The sequence below is a fragment of the Molothrus aeneus genome, chromosome 2 (genome assembly GCF_037042795.1).
Source record: "Molothrus aeneus isolate 106 chromosome 2, BPBGC_Maene_1.0, whole genome shotgun sequence".
In the NCBI taxonomy this organism is placed as follows: domain Eukaryota; kingdom Metazoa; phylum Chordata; class Aves; order Passeriformes; family Icteridae; genus Molothrus; species Molothrus aeneus.
In genome coordinates, this window is record NC_089647.1 from 69242172 (window position 1) to 69258503 (window position 16332).

Sequence of the window (16332 nt, forward strand, 5' to 3'; positions counted from 1 at the left end):
GCTGGAGTCACTCTTCCATTTGAAGCAAAAATTACACCAAAAAAAATCTAAATTACAACAATAGCAAGCCTTTTCTGACTCTGGAGTGATGGCATCCTCTGTGCCTTTTCATTTTGTTTCAGAAGGAAATATACCTTCCAGTCATTAAGTCCTAGAAGCTCCTTGGAGCATATGGTCTCTAAGCTCCAGGGGGAACCAGGAGGCTGAAAGGGAAAAGGTCCCAACTGCACCCTAACACAGCCCAAGAAACTACTTCATTATTTGTGTTTCTTTATTGAAATTCATCCCCTCTCATAGCTGAGGTGATACAGACTGCTTTTCCATTTATTTCAAATGCTCCCTGTTTCTGGGGTAATCATTTAGATCTGGGAGCTGAACCTCTGAACAGAGTCTACTTGACTCCTCAAACAGAGATGAAAATCCAGCCTGGAGATCAATGGGAACTTTTCTGGTAGTTCTGGGTAATTGGGATAAATTTTCTTCTTATTCTTTTCTTTATCTTGCAGCCAGGCAGTCTTCCTGCAGGAACTGAAGAAAAATAAAAAAGCAATTTACAAAAGCCAGCCTCAAGACTAAATCTTACTGTGTAATATAATCTCTCTTTGGGAGTTTGTTTTTTCCCTTGACCAGGCTTATATTGCTGCCAGTTTCATGGCTCCAAAGTTGGTGAGTCACATCTTGATCTGTAGAAGAGCTGGGTCACGTGCATTGTCACATATTGCACTTGCCTTTCCCATTGCTACTGTGGGTAAGAATTGCCAATTCCATTAGCATGGCTAACGGTTCTAATTTGCTTCTGGTTTACATTGGCTGCAGGGAAAGCAAACACAGTAACCCTCCACTTTAGGTGGCACCAGTAGACCTAGGTTTGTCATGCCACAGAGCAGCCAAAAGAAATACAGTAATTTCTGGGAAACAGATTTATTTACAGTTATATTCTTTTCAGTGCTGTTCTGTCACAGCTGTCTGTCTGTTTAACAGGCTTGGATACAAAAGATCTGGATGAGGACTATAAAAGAAGCAGAGGAAAGTGGAACAAAATTAGGGAAATACTGGAACAGAGAATACCAACAATGAATCCTTACTGAAATGCAAACATGAGACAAGAGAATATTGAAGATAAAAAAAAATTGGTAACATAAAAGAAAGAACTGAATGTGGTCAAATTCAGGCCCTCTACATTTAAAAAACAAACAACAAATTAGTGTTGATAAGTACAAGAAGTTGCATTCTGGCTTTTCCATTTGTGTGGACTCTGTTCTCTGCAAACAGCCAAAGCTCTTGGCATCCACAAAAACCATAATTGGGCCCCTCACTTTCCTTGTCAATGCTATGTCTAGGCTTTTGTCCCTGTTATTCTTAAGCAATAGTTATGATAAACAAAAAATACCTACAATGCATACATGCTAATCTATTTATATAGTTTATTTTGTCCTGACTGGAAATGGAAAGTATCAGACAAATCTTTTACAACATTGATGAAAGAAAGTCACAGGAGGGCCAAGTGTTTCCAGAAAATTCTTGTGTGATGTTAATCAAAATGCTAATTCCCATAAGGGAGAGAGCAGGGGACTGACCTCAGGACACACAAGACATTTGAGAAGCATTAAAACCTGCTGGGCCTTATCAATCTCAGACGATGCCACAAAAATTTTAATCTTGAGAAAGGGGTTATGGGGAAGGCAAAAGCATTTAAAGATTGACAAATAAGCATATATGTTTTAAAAATTTGTCCCAAATACCCCCAAATTTCAATCTGTACTGAATTAGTGAATCTGCAGTGTACACTGAAGTGTTAAAGCAAAATCATGTTCATCATTCATTGACAAACTGGCAGAATAAATTAATTACTATAGTTTCCTTCAGTAATTTCAAGGGGTGTGGAGAAGGCTCTCAGACCAATTCAAATATCTGAACTAAAGAGCACCAAGTGAAAAGAGACAATTACAGCTGATTTTTGTGAGCTATTGCCCAATGGCAAAATATCTTTTCTCTTTGAGCAACACATATTCCAGATATCTGCTGCTGGCACTTTGTCATCTACTTCATTGGATGCTGTGCTTCCTGTTTTGGATCCTGTACTAAGCACATGTGGGAACTAACTTTTATCAAATCTGACAGCCAACCCACTGTGTGATAGACTAGTTTCTAAAAAATGTGTGGAACGTTTTGGGCTTAAATACAAGGAAATTCAAACCCAGCTGGACACCCTCCACTGGCCTTTATGTGAAAAACCTCTGCTTGACAATTTTTAAGAGCACTCTCTTAGAAATATCTCTAAATCAGTTTTGAGACATTACAATTCCATAGCTTGTCTCATGATGGGGAAATTGTCAGGAAAGCTTTATTTCTTGAAGGCAAGTAGAGATTATTTTTCCAGCTATCAAGCAGAGGAAGCCTGATTGTGACATCTCCATAAATGCTCAGGTCACAGCTGCCAATTGAAAAGCCAAGAAATGCACTGTAAAAGAGGGGTGACAAAAACTGCGTTGGAAACTGGGATCAGTGTCTGGCTGGGAGAATATGAATCCTAAAAAGACATTCCTCTGTTTCTACACAATTTCCAGCCACCAGAGGGGAACCACATGGAATTTAAAGCAAACCTCCACCTTTCAATCATCTCATCAATTTTCAAAGCAGAGATGTAATTTGTATTGAATTTTACTGGATGGCTTACAGACTCTCAGGATTTATTTCTAAATTGATTTCCACTGAACATTTCTCTACACCTGTATTGGCTTCATCTCTCGTGCATTTTATGGGATCTTTCACATCAATGAGGAAAAGTCCTTTTTTACCTGAAACAAGGGAAACTTGCCCATTTAAAAACCATGGGCTGAGGATAGGTATCTGTGGCACAGTTCAATATCATGCAGAGATACTGGAAGCCACCCTGGATATTCTTCCTAGGTTATGGGAAACATTATGGCTGTATTAACACAGGACTTTACCCAGACTCATAATTTGCTTCTCAGTTGAGCAATTAGCGTATAGAAAGTGTTTTATCGATGCAAAGAGTATTTTGTTCCACAGCAACCTATTTAGATTTCACTTGCCCTTTTTGGGACATCACATCCTGTTAAGCAGACTCTCCAAAAGTGACTGGAAGGAAAAAAACCAACTTTTGTGTGAGAGATGATTCATCTGATATAAATTAAATTCACTACATCCCCTGTGGAAGGTATCAACAAATGGGAATGCCAAATGCAATTATTTACTGTTGATGCTGATTGTGGTGATTATCTTGCAAGAAGCAGGCAGATTAATGTGCAGTGAGGAGGAGGAAAGTGTTTCTAGTGTGGTTGAGTAGGTTAGCCACAGGCCTAGTGATCTGATCTAAACTTCAGCTTGAGCTGAAGTTTTCAAATGCCTCTGCCTTCCCACTTGTGCACTTTAACACAGTGAGAAGCTAGTTTTTCTGAAGCAGATGTGAATCTGATCCCAGGCTATGTCTGAAAATTTAAATTAAAGGTTTAGAACTTCCTGAAATGTACCTAGAATGAACACTATGTACCATAATTCACTCCACTTTGTGGTGATTTTTGTTATTCGGAGGGCAGTCTCCCCATATCATACAACCTATGATTTCCAATAATAACAAAAGATTTTTTTTAATTTTTGGTTACAAGTGCCTGGCTGTTTTATCTGTATAATGATAACTGCAATTTCAATTTTAAAAATTGCCCCCTTCGCAAGAGCCAGTAATTTCATTCACCACATGTGTCTGGATTCCTTTACATTATCCTAACACACACACAATTGTCAAGCTACACTTTGACAATGAAATTAGTGTCATGGACAGGAAAAAAAATAAGAGCTTTAGCCTTTAGGTGCACCTGTTTATAGCAACTAGGCAGGCTCAGTCAGGGTGTGTGTGTCAGTCTGCCCCTGCAGCTGTTCCATTACCATAAAACCCATAGTATTTATTAAGTTTTAAGCCTTTCTGAACTCCGTAACTTTGGCTTACAAAGGGAGGCTGTAATGCTATGTCTGGACTGTGATAATGGTTCAGATAAAGATCCAGCATGTGACTCCTAATGAAAGCATTAAGTCTATTGGAAGGAACTATATCAAACTATATGCAGTAAAGCAGACAGCAAATATGAACCATGAAGAATTAATGATTAACTATTCACTGCATGCTTCACTTGGAACAGGACTGCCATTGAAGCAGTCTGCAAACTCTGTGGAAGAAGTTAATTCACAAACTCGTATTACACAACAGGGTAAAAATCACAAATGCGTTGCTTAAACTTTGGGTGGCTGTTTTTTAGTGCAATGAAATTATTTTTTTGTAAATAACTGTTGGGTCTTGTTCATGTCCCCAGTTCTGCAGCTGATTATATACACAGACAGGACATTCTACAATGACTACCTAGGCACACTGAATTTATTGGCAGTCCCAGGCATGTCCACATGGATTCAGCTAAAGCATAGAAGTCTCAGTCATGATAAATAACCAACTCTTAGAAGCTGAATTACATCCTTATTATTCTTTAAAATTGCTTGTGGTTTTTTCTTTTCCTAGGAGAAAGTTGTGTGGGATTGCACTCGTTAATCTTTGTGCGTTCTGTTATTTCAGCAAACCGTAGCATCTGAAAGACAAATTCAGAGATGCCATCATTTAAATGACTTCTGTGTTAACATCCACAACTTCAAATTAATGTCACTGGCAGACCTGGAGGGAAACCCTGGAGAACCCAATGCCACAGATACTGCCAGGCTGTGAGGATGACATCTGTCTCCCTCTGCTCCTGGCAGCAAGGAATTGCTGTCTTGAAACTGGTATCTTACTTCTTTGAAAGGTACCAGTCTTGGCTCCTGGTACTCCAGTGGGAGGAAAATCAGCCCACTCCAGGAGCTCTGCCTACTCCAGGGGTAGTGCTCCTGCAGGTCTCAGAGATTAAATCCTGCTGTCAGCTGGTGTGCTGTGGTTCACCACTGTCCTTGTCAACAGAGTGAGAGCCAGCCTGCTCTGCTGCCATGCAGAATCGTGGTGTGCTGGGAATCTGCTTGACCTGCAAGGCCCTGGGTGTGTCCCAAGGGCACGTTGCAGCTGAAATCTTGACCTGACTCCACACCCTGGGTGCCAGAGGAGCAATCGTGTGCAAAGCTCATTCTGTAATCAGAGGAGGAAAGAAGACAACCCCAGCAGTTAATTCAGTTCTGCCTCAGATTTAAATTGCTTAACTGTAGAAGATACCATTGACAGTGTGAAATGATGAGGCTCCAAACTTAAAGCTCACTGGAAGGGCATGGTTGTTTACCTAAGTCAAGTGCCAAGTACAGAAATTATGTTTATGCCAACAGAGTTCTATTTATGGCACTTCTGTTTATCTTGCAATCATGAATGGGCCTAATGAAAAAGAGGATGAGCTACAGCATATTGAGGAAAGTAGGTTATAATGTTCTCTTCCTAAAACTGCAGGAAAATTTCAGTGTTAAACAAGAAGTATGTAATGGTTTGGGCCAGTGTTTTGGTGCAGACTGATGCCAGCTCCTGATTCCTCCACCTCCTGGCACTGTATTCCCATCACTTTATAATCAGCATAGCGCATGCCAATTCCATCTGTGCTCCTAAAGGGGCTTTGCATTTGTTTTCTGCTGCTAGATCAGTGGGAATTTGAAGGACTCTAAATTAGTTGTGTTTTATGACAGATATGAACACTTTAACTTCCTGTGGTAGGCTGACCTACCAGACACAGACCCAGCCTCTCTCTTACTCCCCCTCCTCAACAAGACAGGGGGGAGAAAATAAGATGGGAAAGTTCATGGTCTCAAATAAGGGCAGGGAGATCACTCACCAGTTACTTTTATGCACAAAACAGACTCAGCACGGAGAAAATTAATTTTATTTATTGCCAGTTTGAAAGAATAGAATGGTGAGAAAGACTGAAACTAATACACCTTCCCCCTCCTCCCAGGTTCAATTTCACTCCTCAGTTCCCAGTTCCTCTACCTCCTTTCCCAGGAGTTTTACAAGGGGATGTGGGAGAGCTCCTTCCTGCCATTCTTTACTCTTCAGACTTTTCCTTGATCCAGCATGGGTCTTTGCCAAGGGCTGCAGTTCCTTTCAGGAGCCTTTTCAAGTATGTTGCAGGGAAAATACCTTCCATGCCATGGTCTCCTTGGGGAGTGAACTGCAGGGAAATCTCTGGGGGTTGTCCTCCCCTCCTTTGACCTTGTCCTCCTCATCTCTATTATTTCTCACTCCTTTCATTTCCTTCTTTGCTCTCTGGAGTTCTGTGGCTTTTTCCCCATTCTTAAATATATTTTCTATGAGGTGCCAGCAGTTTTGCTACACAGAGCTCAGCTGTGCCCTCTGGTTGGTTGCTTGGTTGGTTGGAGCTGTCTGGAACCATCTGTATTGAGCATGGGTCAGCCCTAGCCACTCCTCACCCAGTGGAGCTCCACACAGGCCCAGATCCACGGGAATATTTGCAGTCTCATCTGATCTAAACATTTCAGGCAATTTCATCAATAGACATGTTTAGTTGCACGTGGGAGCTCTCACACCTCTTTTACACATCCAAAAGTCAGGTTTGGGTTTGCAGTTACTGATTGGCAAGAGACAGGCATCTTGAGGGGTGTGTTCAGTACATATTAAACTATGGATGGATGGATGGCAGGGCTGGACAACCCTTCAGCAGACTTGTCCTTCTCCACTGACTACAGAGGTAGACGAGGCAAGATGTTATTTTCCTCTTTCCCGAAGTCTGCTTCATGTCTACCCTAAAACAGCACATTTCTCTGCCTTTCAGAGAGGAAACACCCCTTCCTTCATTACAATCAGATTTTACAGCTCTGTGGATCAAACAGCTTTAGAATCTCAGCATCATGACAGACCAGAATTTTATTAAGGAGTTATCACAGCCTGGTACTGCAGTAGGACTTTACGAAGCTTCATGCTAGTTTTGAAGTCTTTGGGTCTTTGTGTGTGTGTGTGTGTCTGTCTGTGTGTGTGTGTGTGTGTCCTTACACAGCTCCAGAGGACAGGTGATGCTCCATCCTGTTAAACAGCTCCCTCTTCGACTGTGCTTTGGATTGCTCCAACTACCTGTCTCCAAGACAAATTTCCTCAGGAGGGCCCACACCAATCAGTGTCAATGGGCTTTTGATTTATCAGCAGAGACACAGCTGTTACTTGTGCTATCCTAACACTAGAATATTGTGTGCTGAATGGGCCCAAGGTACAAATAGAGTACTGGATTTCAAGAGAGAAGTTAAGAAGTGCTTTCAAAAATAAGGATGGGAAATGATGACCCTGTGGAGAGATCCAGTTTCAAACAAAGGCATTTGGAGCTATTTGAGGTGCCCTGAGGTACCAAACCTGTCCATTTGGTGCTGGGAAACACAGCCCAGGGTGCATGGGGAATTTTCTTCTGGCATGGAAGCCAGGGACCCACTGGGCTATCCTGTGGTGTCTACAACCACAACAGCACTGTGCATTTAAACAAACCTATCATAATTAATTCATCAATCACAAGTTTATATATTTTCTTTAAGGAATTGATTTCAAAATCTGTTTTCTTTTTTGCTTCTTTTTCTAGGTACCTATTTAGGGAATTCTGAGATCCTTACTGAAAATGAGTAGCACTTTACATTATGAGCAGACATCTTTTTCAGTGTTATTTGCCTCACTGATAACTTTGCTGATGAATGTGAAAAAGGCAAAACCAGTCAAAAAATGAAAATGTGAGAAAGGGAAACTGTTCCTAATAATCACTATTAATTTGAATTCTTTTTATTCGGAAATAAAATCCTTCTTTATTTGTTTTCTTCCCTTTTCTTTAAAATAATCTGGAATCAGCTAAATCTCTCTCCAGCTTGGTTTTTAAATTAGTCATTGCTTTGGGTTCTCCAGCTTTATAATTTAGAGAAAAAAATCTTCCTAGCATTACAAAACCACATTTCCTTTTAATTTAGTGGCTGCTTTCCAAAGCAGGAAGTTAAGAAAATAAAGCAACTTTATACACAGAGTAAGATAAATAGTACTGTCCTAAGAGGCAATGCTATTTATACTCTCTTTGTATTTTTATTTCCTACTCTGCCCTCTTCCCCATTCCACTGACTGTAATTAAAATCATAGCTTCTGAAGTAATTTTATATTTCCTTTACAGTGCTAATGCTGTTCTATCCCCTGCAGAAATTATAATGGTGTGGTTGCTAGTGTAGGCAAGCTAAAAAGGACAACTGGCACTTTAATCTGTTCTATTTAAACCTTCCCTTTTTAGCTAGATCATTATGATGAAATAGAAGGTGCTTTCACAAATGTTTTATCCTGAGTAGAGTCTTGATGCTGTACATGTTCTAACAATTCCATTGCTGCAAAAATACCCATCTTTCTGAATGTGGGTGCTCTTCCGGAAGAATGGGAGATGACCTGGGTTTCAGTAGGGAAGGAGTCACACAGCATTGACAGTGACTCCTTGTTCAGTCTGTACAGAGAAATACAGGCCTAGGGTTCTTGGTTTGTGTTCTGGGGCTCTCCAAGGCACACTTGCCTCTCCTCTGAGAGAAGAGGGACGCATGTTACATCGTTTAGCAGGACTGTGTTGCTCAGGGATGGGCATACACACCAGGTGCCCTAGAGCTGGATGGTTAAATTAGCCCCCCTAGACCTGGATATAAGCTATTATATAAAAGTGGTGTTATTGTTATCAGCAGCAGAAGCTTAGTAAAAGAAAAGCTGGAAATAATTCTGTTTTACAGACTCCAAGTAGCTGGGATCAGATAAGGAACAAAGACAGGAAATGTTTCAGGGACACCTTTGTCCTCAGAGTCTGTGTCTACAGGGCAAAAGGCATTTCTCCCAGCTGGTGCAAGGGCTGTAGATGTGGTGGGCTGGTGGGAGTGATGCCCAAGCTGTGTCTGCCCAGGACTGCTCATAAGTCTGATGTCACAGAGAACCTGTTGCTTTATTTCAAAACAAAGCCAGAGAGATTATTAGTGGTCATGAATTATCTTGCTTATGGTAATTGGGGGTGTATGGGGGAGTGCCAAGACTGTCTGGCAGAGCAAGAATTTTAATTTTTTCCCCCTAAATTATGAAATATTATTTCCTAAATTGTTTCCCTGTATGAATAATATGCTAGCCATGGTGGAGTCCTCCTAAGACACCCGTACTTTGCTAAGTTAACTGGATTTAACTGAAGGTGCACTTCTGGCACTGTAGACCTTTATTGAATTTGATTATAAGGGCTTTAAAAATGTGGTACTGGGCAGGAACTCTGTGGGACTGAAACCCATTAATACAAAAGGCACTGCTAAAGAACAGTGACAGAAATATCCTGCTATCTTAAATTTGTATTGTTTGGGGCTTAGGAGTCACTGTAAGCTAATGGCAAAAACAATCTAAAACAGTGCAGAGTTAACTGGTAAGGCTTTTTTAGGATGCATAAATGTCCTTTCATCAAAATGCAAACAAATGCCAACCACAGTGAAGGCTGATCCCTATTTGGGATCCACAGGCAATATAGGAAACCTGCATAGTCTGAGGCTGCCTCCTCATGCTCCTTCAAAGGTGAAATAGAGGTGGTAGAGTTAAATCACTCAGAATACCAGGCCTCCAGTAAGAAAAAGCACTGTCCAGTGTTGAGTGACATAAAGAAAAGCTGATTTAAACCAGTGAAACATACCTCTCTCCATCCCTCCTCTAAAGGCAGTGAGTGGTTTGACTAGAGCTCAGTCATACCTAGAGCTTTTCCAAATGGGAGATGTGTGGTAGGGGTGTCTGGGAGATGTGGAATAAATCCAAGATAAATGCAGGACCTGCTGAACAGGCTGCATGTGCAGCTCAGGGGGCAGTGCTTGTCTGCTGCTGCTCCATGGAAATGTCAGGGGACAGTGGGTGGCCAGACAGGACACCTCAGAGGTGACTGACCGACCTGTGACGTGACTGGCAACTCCAGGTATAAGGTTTTGACCTGTGCCAGGGCTACCAGACAGCCAGAAGTCACAAGTAAAGCTTTTAATGTATCAAAATCCACCTAGAGGGAGCCTCTCAGCAGGAAGGAGGAGGGGGGTGGGGGCACATGTTCAGAAAAATTTGGAGAAGCCTGCTACGTGCGAGATTGTGTGTGTGAAACAGATATCATCTCTTGGTGTTTTGAGGCTAGAACACTCTTTTTCAAGTATTGTTAGGGGTTTTTTTTTGAGAGTCTAAACGTTAAAATGTGATCAAAGTAACAGTTTGTTTGCTAATGATGTGCTCTAGAATGGAGCGGTGATTCCTAATTGCAAAATGGGTAGTACTCAGCCTGGCTTTCTGATTGGCTTCAGGGAGCTTGAATGCATGGCCTTATTTCGCTGCAAAGCCCTGGCAGACTTTGCACATTAAAATTCTAAACTGTCTAAGTAGGTGTGAAACTAATTTTATGTTTATTTTTTAAAAACCACCTATGATCATTTAGGGCCATCCACTTCACTTTGGGAGGCCCTTACCTAGCTGCAGGTGGGCCCTGGGAGACAATAAAGCCCACCTCAGAGAGGATAATTTCTTTAATATCATAAGCTGAATATTTATAGCTTCTGGAATCGTTGTAGCTACTTATCCATGTTTCCAGCCACAACTTTTCTTAATAAGAAGGGCTTTGAAAAACTTGCTAAATCTGGACATAAAAGGAAACAGAAATTTTCCTAGTGCAGTGGAATTTTTTAAAAGTCACATAGTAACTTTATTGATGAAACAAGGAAGAAAGCACTTTTCCACCAGACTGTGCAGAGCTTATTTACAAAACACAAGATTTTTTCATTAATGTGTAGACACGGCAAAGCCATGGTGAGCTTTCCTGCAGAGTGAGGGTGCTTATGGGAGAGCCATTTCATCAGTGAGTTATCTTATTTGTTTGCTTGTGGTGTTTTAGTATGTTTATGAGAAATGAACCTTGGGGGGGAAAAAAAGGCTTTCAAAGAGAGATGAAAGAACTCAAAGATATTTTTGAGTTTTAAAGTTTTATTTTACATGTGAAAATATGTGTTATGTCCTATTTACACAATTGCAAAAATGTCTGCTAATCACATTTTGCATCTGTAATTCCTGGGAACCTGACTCTCCTAAGCTCACTCAGTCACTGACAGAGACAAGCTTCAAAATTGGTCAGCAACGTCCACTGAGGGCTGAAATCACACTGGCTGACTGGGGTTCACTCTCAAATTAAGACACATAATTTTGGGTATCTAATTAAATGTTTCTGCATGTAAACTAGAGAACTAAGCTTCTTTTCCTTTCAGTGGGGAATTGAAGAGCTGGAACAGGATTCAATTACCTGAGAGTGGGTATCTGTTGTCACATGAGATGCCCAAGTGTCTTCCATCAGGTTCCTTCTGATGCCTAAAAGAGGTTCAGGTGTAGCATATTAATGGTAAGCATGTAGTTAGGTCAATGTGCAAGTGTAAAAGCAAACATACATATGGAACACCTTCCTGGCACGTATCGAAGGAGCTGATAAGTAATTTAATTTTCAGTATTTCTTTTTACATTTCTCAGAGTCCAAAGTTCTGAATGTGAAGGTACAGTTGGGATGTGGGTGCTAAGCAGTTGTGTGTGCCCTCTCTACTTGAGTGCCACCAGAACTACAGGTCAGACTGCAGATAGAAGTCAGTGTCACTAACTAAACTTTCAGAAACAGAATCAATTTTCAGCAGTCCTACAGACAATACCTTCTCTGTCCTTTTCAGGGATGGTAGGCTGAAAAAAGCTTTTGCAAATGTGCCCCTCTAGTTGTAAGGTGCAAAAAACCACTACCAAATGGGCTAACTAGCTGCTGAATGAGGCTTCAGACTTAGTGCTGGCAGGGTATAAATAATTTGGGGAAGTTGTGATGCCTTCTTACAAATGATGGGAGCTAGGAAGCATTGCAGTTATGTGAAAGTGTTGTTACTCTGTATGCTTAATTAGCTTTTATGTGTGTTTATGTTTATATGACTATGCATGCTTGTGTTATTACTACATTTATAATTGTAGGGAATAAAATCTGAAGTATCATTTCCCCACTATATATAGCCTCTCTAAATCAGGACTACTCACTGTAAATGCCTTTAAACAGTTAATCAGCAATGCTATTCTCTGCCTTGTGAGTGAATAATTGCTCTGGAGATGATCTGTTCAACAGTTTTTACCATAAGATATTAAAACCACAAGAAACTGTTCTTTCCAGCCATGAGGACTTCCCTCCTTTAAGACAAATCTTGCAAATAATTGACTGTGAGTCACAACCCACTGCCTTGTATATCCAGAAGGAAAAGGATTTGGTTCTTTAACTAAGCAGTTGAAGCGCTTTTATTTTTTTCCACAGCGCTGGAAAAATAAAATAAAAAGACTGATTGATTATAACAACAAGCTGAACACCAGATGTTTTATGAATATATAGCTTCCCCAGCTGACACCCTCGTGCATGTAAGAGAAAAAGAAAAAACAAAGGACTGTTTATAATTGTCAGAATATTAAAACCTTTGCTTATTCAATGTTCTTTCTTTGCTGGCCTGTTCATCCAGCCAAAAAATTCATTTATGACATAGACCATTCATTGCTTGAGTTTTGCTTTCCAAACTTGGTAGAAGTATTTCATGGCCATAGTCAGATGTCTTTCTTTATGTAAATTTTGATAATTTGGAGGCTATCTTTAAACCAGTTCCTGAAACTGCAGGCTGCAATAACTCACTTGGTTTCATGTGCTCTGCTCAGTCCCATCAAGACAAATTGCTGGGTTCAGTGTCCTTTGCCAAAAGAGAGGAACATTCCCTTCTCCTGTTACATAACACTGGGACACTTGAGAGGGAGAGCTGGGAACCAAGGCTTGCTGACTAGCAGGTATTCTACAGCCTTGGGACTTTCTGCCACTCTTTAGAGTATCTTTTATGGGAATCTAAATACTGTTCTGCTGAAAATTTGTGAATGTAGCTATTACTAATGATCAGCCTTTTCCTAAAAGACAGGCTGTGGACCAGTGCAGTACCCTTACAAAAGCTTCTATTTGCTTTTAAAGGATTTTTTGTTACAGCAATGCAAGAGTTGGTCCAAGAACACCTAAAAAAATAGTTCATCATACTGTTTTATGATTTCTATAAAAATCTATGGTTATTTTTTCAGAGTTGTCAAAAAGCAAAATCCTGCTTGGATTCATTGCTATCTTTAACTCCTTGGATGACAAAGTACCTGAAACTGATTTTTTAACGGCATTACTGCTTTCAGGAGTTTATTGTTTCACATCATTTGATAGAGTTCCAAAACACACTTCAGATTTCACGTGTTGGTTTGAGCCTGTTGCAGCCACACTTTAAAGACACAGAGTAAAACTGGATAGCAAGCATTAGCCTCCCTTCACAAGGTTGCTGTTAGCTTGAGTTAGGGTCTTCAACTGCCTGAATCTATGCTTTGCAGGGGCCACACTTTGATGTGACTGAAATGAGAAGTGCCATGACTGCTTTGTTTAAGCTGTGAAATAGCTAAAAAAGTATCACATAAAATCCCTTGCTTTTCTGTTTGAACTGTTCTTCAGGAGTTTTTATAATCTGTATATTTAAAATGGGATAACTGGGTTAGTATTTTCTCTAACTTAAATATATACACAGATGTGCATGAATTGTGTTTAATTTCAGAGAGGAATGAGGCTTAGACCATCACATGGTGAAGGGCAGGTCCTCGTGTCTTGCTCGTTCCTTCTCTGTAACAATTTTTGAACTGGTTGCTATGTGACAACCAAAATGAACAAGCCAGAGGACCCAGGACCCCAAACTTCCTACACATCTTGCAGAAAGTGAGGGCTGTGAAGGCAAGAGACACCCAAATAAGGGCCGCTGTCAAAAGAAAAGCCATTAATTCATCTCTGTGATGCTTGAAGGGATTGCAGGTGACCAGTTTGCACACACTGCTGGCTGCAGGACAACACATGCTGCTGCTTTGCTGACCAAAGAGCTGGGGCTCTCAGGGGATTGTGGAGGGATGTGTGGAGTGGAAATACATGAGGAAAAACTTCCAATTCATCTCACTGCCCACTGAACAATTTATGTGCATATCTGGGCATATATAGTGTGATTAAAAACCAGAATAACTTTTATATGTACCACTGAGGGCAGTGAGAACTGATCTCTCCTGCTATCAAGTTGCCAACAGCCAGCTGAGGTTCTCAGGGTTTTCTTAAGCAGTTTTTAACCAAAGAAGGAGAAAAAAGGGAAAATAGAGGATTCAAATCCCAAGCTAGTTATTTCTGGTACTCAAATATGTTTTGTTAGTTTACTAGACTTGCCAGATCAGACTCTAATTCTTCATTGTAATGGATCAGCAGGTGTTTTTCTGGTGCAGATACAAAGACAATATTCTGTGGGCACATTTATTCTCCATAAGACCATCAAATAGATTATTCCAAAATTTCTCTTCAGTCTGTAAGTAGATGTGCCTCATAATAAATACATTTATCACTTTTCCAATTAAAATAGAAGCAAAAGGATGCCTTTTGCAAGTAAAATTTTATAATTCCTGATATTAAATTTCTGAAAGAGGTATCAGATTATGCTATAGTCTAGAGAAAATACAGTGTATATTTAACCCTTTAGAACAGCTTTGATTTCTTGATAAAAATGTATTTCCTTTCAAGAAAGGGCTGCTGGAAGGCTACCAAAACCAAAATTTGCACATGAATTTTAGTGAAAGGCCTGTGAGAATCCTGATTATCCCTAGTAATATGTGGCAATTAATCTCCTCTGATTTTTCTTCAGCATTTTCCCACCTGGCATGAGGTCATGGATTGAAAAAAAGACACCCTGTGGAGTAATATAGGATTAATTTTGAGCCTCTGATGGCAGTGCACATGGTCTTTCTATAAAGATCTGTATTACACAAATCTATAGATAGTTATAGTGCTCTGTAACATTGTCACTGGAAATGAGGAAATGAGATTCAAAGATTTCAGCAGCTGACATATGCTAGGTGGTTAGCACAGGCCAAATTCTTCACTTCTGTTCTAGTTTAAGCATTCACTTAACTGTGCTCCAAACCAAATTTTTGCAAGTATTTTTGCTTTAAATAGATGTACACATACACACTTATATATATATATCTGTATATAATTTTTGGTGCTGGGGACAGAAATAAGCAGATACGCAAGACTCAGATCAGTTCCCTATGGGTTTCCTCAGATTTTTCTTGTTTTGGAGGAGGACTGCTCATGAAACTGTTTCTAAAATGTCCACAAAATCTTTACAGGAATTCCCTCTTTTCTCAAAATCCTGAAACATATTCAGGTATCAAGCACTCAGACTCCCTTAAAAAGAGTCACATTTCCATATTTTATTCCTGATTTTATTTGAGCTTACATTGAAATATACCAATATTCCTAAAGATTTCTGTTTTTGTATGTCAAATGCTGCTCTCAGTAAATAGATGTGGATTTTGAGAAACTGTTTATGGCAAGTAACATCTCAAAACCTGGAGCTGAATTGATCACAATCAAAAAATATTTTGTGAAGCATTTCAGCTTGTTGTAACAAGACTGTAGAATGGACAATGTAACTTTGAATAGCTGAGATCTTTTTTCCAGGAGAAGAATGGAAAAATACATGAAATATTAGACAGTTTGGCAGTAAAAACAGGAGACAGAAAGAGGACTTGTGATATGATAAATATAAAAGGGGAAGAAATAATTCTTACTTTTTTCCACACACAGGAACACTTAGATGCAACTTCCTTTTTAAAATCCACCGATGTCAAATGCATGAGGAACCTGATAATGACATTAATACTAACAAAAGAGGACATTTGATATCCTAAACTATGCACAGTGTAATATCAGGTTTATTTTACACAAAACAGATAGTATCAGCCAAAGATAATCCCTGCCACAGAACAGAGACAGTGTATCTTAGTCAAATACAACTCTGCTATTTATAGCTGACTTCAGTATAAACTTTCTCCTTCAGAGATGAAATTATTTAGCTTCTTATGAGGTAGAATAGTCATAAACACCTTTCAAAGTGGATCACTTTCATTAAGGTGAATTTCCCTTTCATTAAAGTGCATTTCACTGGCCTCAATTTTAAAACTGGTAGGATAATGAGACAACTATTTTGATTTCACTCATTAAAGGAGAAGATGACAGAAAAGCAGTTGGAGAACAACCTTTTTGGGAGTTGGTCCTATGATGCTCTGGTCTGGAGAGCCGCACAGTGCAAAGCAGACACATCCTCTTCCATTCAGAAGCACAGCCCGTGGAGGTGCCCACCTTGTGTGCAACAACCCAGAGCTCAAGGCAATGGGGACACCTGAGTGCAGCTGCATGAGCCATGTCTGAATGGAGGAAACCTCTACCACTCCCATGGAAGCTGGGCTGACAGTCA

General features: G+C 40.0%; 1 long non-coding RNA gene across 1 annotated transcript; it reads right to left on the minus strand.

Annotated features, from left to right (window-relative positions):
* Positions 1-488: 488 nt before the first annotated feature.
* On the minus strand, positions 489-15666 carry LOC136553643 (uncharacterized). Its single transcript, XR_010783194.1, has 3 exons — positions 15647-15666; positions 11268-11332; positions 489-528 (listed from the first exon to the last, which is right to left on the minus strand). It is a non-coding gene; the product is annotated as an uncharacterized lncRNA (long non-coding RNA).
* Positions 15667-16332: the final 666 nt, after the last annotated feature.